Here is a 3298-nt window from a genome sequence, read left to right on the forward strand (position 1 = left end):
AGTCTCCAGCCCCAAATCAAAACCTTCCCTGTTACATTGCACACTATAACTGCATTGAGCTAGCATTGCTCTCCCACCCTGCAAACAGCAACAATTTTTCAAGGGATGCATTACTATGCAAGTGAAATGGAGATTTATATTTTTTTCTCTCTGGACTTTTTTTCCTATAAATGTGGTCATGACTTAAATTTGCTCTGAGGAAATGCTTGCTTATCTTTGCTTCAAAAGGCTTCAATCAAATGCCAAAGGCCGTGCGACTCTTTCTAAATCCTCAACTGCAACATATCTCCTTTCTTCCCTCCTGGAGCTGTGGGGGAGGACAGCAGAGAAGCACAGCGACCTGAGAGTAATGAAGTCAGCGTAAACCACAAAAACCTTGTTTAATTACTCAATTTCAGAATACAGATTGAAAAAAACAGTTCTTTCATTCTGCTCTGCCGTAAAATAACCAGAGCCAACAAACAAATGACCAAAGTAGCCCATTGCTGCCCGATAGCTGACAGAAATGCACAATCACTCATTATCTGCTCTCAGAGCTGCTGACTGAAAAGCATTACTTAGTTCAGACAGGTGAAGAACAGAGAGACCCAGAGGGCCGTCCACATATAAAAAAGCATTTGCTGTGGAGCTAATACCATGTATTTGTCTTTGAACAGAACAGTGCGAACCCAATTGCCTGCTTGTCACCGAGCAACCTCAGTGAACTCCTTGCAAAGTGAGCCTGTGCCTTACATTGCCTCCGGATCATCTAGGCTGCAAACTATTTTTAAAAACATATATTTAAAGTTTACTGGGATTATGGTCACTATACTAAAACTGTATTTACTATAGCTAACTTGTTGCAATTAGCTTCTTACATTTCAAGTGCAAAGTTTTCAGAAAAAGAACTAGACTAGGTGGTCAATTTGAGTTTCCTTGTTACAGTCGCAGTTGAAGGTACAACCTCCTATGATGGGGCTTGAATTTAAAATCAACCCTTCCTCTTCCAGGAATATATTTCTGCCATTGCTTCTATGTGCACCTACAAATGTCAGGAAAGCTGATATGCCACAAAGTGTTGTCAAATGCACAGTAGGACAAAGATTTTTTTTCCTCCAGTGTTCCCATTTTAGCAGCCCTATTTGAAGGCAAGACAGACAGACAGACAGATCTACACTTTAAGCTGCCGATGACAGGAGAGCTGCTGAACCAAAATAACTGGAAACCTGAGTCCTCTATAAAAAGCACAGCGAGGGCATCATCATTGACAGTGCAAACTGGTATGCTACCTCAGATAACCCCATCGGTTTGCCTCGATGCAGAGAGATCTCCTCAGATGAGGAAAGAGTTACCTTGGCTCTGCACAATGCTCTCTGCTTGTATTGGCAACCGGAAACTGGGACACCAGTCTACGGCCATGAATGTGCTCCAGGTTACCAAGTAGGCACAAAGTTGCTGTCTCCAGTCCATATTTACTGACTTGGGCAATGATCTGCCCATGAAAGGCTCTGTATCTCACTACTGTTTTTTTGCTAAGCATGTCACCTTAAATAATCTTTCATGTTGTTTTCTAAGTTGGGCAAAACAGGTATTTTAACACAACGGGAACAAAATTTTTTATAGTGGCAAACAGTGCAATGAGCTACTACATAGTAGCAGAAATACGTGTAGCAAAGCCTTGAGGCGACTCCTTTTGTGCAGACTTCAAGCGTGGAATAAAATAATTTCCCAGGTCTTATTTAATGCCTGCACATAGGTAGTGTGATACAGCAGCCCCAGCTGCTGCACGTAGTCCCCAGTAACACAGCAGCCCAGCTAAGCGGTGCCGTGGAGGAAGCTGCATGGACAGAGATTCAAGCAGCACAGGCTCATGAAACTTCTCCAGAGTTATTCACTCATTTTTTATAACAATGGGGAAATACAGGAGATTTGCTAAATGCCAGACATGTGCCTAGTCCTCCCTTAGACCCACGAGGGATGTTGGGCCCTGCTTACTGCTGCCAGGCAGGTGGCCGGGACTGAAAGTCTTTGTAGTTCTTCCTAAAGACAAATAAACTCCTTGCAACTAGCAAGACTTCCAGAGCACAGGTACTGTTTTCTAGCACTTTCCCTAGGCAAACGATGAGAAAATATCATCTACCTTTGAGAAGGAGCTGGCAGTCACCAAGAGGTAAGAAAGATGGAGAAAGGAAAGGAGAGGAAGAGGATGTGAGCGGCAGCGATGTGACTTGAGGAGCGGAGGATTGGGAAGGTCATCCTGAATAACTGGCGCCAGGGAACAGAGTGGGACTTTCCAAAACCTTGTCTGCATTGCCAGTTAGTGCTTCAGGCTTCATCTGTGTGACACTTGGTGTCACGTACTGGCACGAAAGGCAGGAACTTCAGTCACCAAGGGTCCCAGCTAAGAAACTGAAGTCTTACTGTCCTATGAATACTCGCATTATATGTACAGAGACAGCGTACTGGTCTGTGTGCCACACATCAGTCAGCAGAAGTCTTCCCTCTCCAGCCCTTTCATGACTGTTTTTTCTCTCTGCTTCTACGTAGCTTGAATCCAAAATGGAGGTGTCCTTGTCACCACCCGCCATGCTCACATACTATCTCCTAATAAACTGTCACACATAGCACCAGAGCTTTTGATTTTTTTCTTTTCTGCTCACAAATCAGGAGCAGAAAAATAATTTGGTGAGCCAGAAAAATCCTGTGTCATCTGTTCATCCCCGTCAGGCCCCTTTGCTTCACATAAAGCATAGGACTTCCTGCTGTTTATTTGTGGTCTCATCTACTGGTAAGAACTATGAACTCGGAAAATTACAGTTCACAGACTCTGTATCACATCTTTCGGGGCGACTGCAAGTCATCTGTTGCCCTTGGGAAAAGAGCAAATGGGCCAGCGAGAAGGTGACAGCGAACCCGTCGATCCGCAGAAGACCCAGAGAGGCCGTTAGCAGCCAGGGCACTGTCTACGAGGAGCAGTGACTCGGGACGGACCTTCTCCGGGTGACTCTCAGCCTGCAGAAGACAGCGCGCCGCCACCCGCGGGCTGTCCACCCCTCCCGCATCTGCAAGGGCTCGTCAGCCTTGCGGGCCCTGCGCCTGGGGCCTTCTCGGAGGCAGGTAACGCAGCATCGCTACGGCCAGTGCTGCGGGGGCTGCGTTCCACCGATTTCTGCCCCTTTGCTCTAGAAGCGGGCAACAGACAGAACGCGGGGACTGCAGCTGGCCTGTCACATCCTCAGCCGGTGCCTGCAGATCACCACGCGTGGGAGGTGAAGAGCCCTCGGCACCGTTCAAATTAAATGTCCAGAAGTACATTTTC

The sequence above is a fragment of the Haliaeetus leucocephalus genome, unplaced genomic scaffold, assembly GCF_000737465.1.
Source record: "Haliaeetus leucocephalus isolate CR32 unplaced genomic scaffold, Haliaeetus_leucocephalus-4.0 Scaffold184, whole genome shotgun sequence".
In the NCBI taxonomy this organism is placed as follows: domain Eukaryota; kingdom Metazoa; phylum Chordata; class Aves; order Accipitriformes; family Accipitridae; genus Haliaeetus; species Haliaeetus leucocephalus.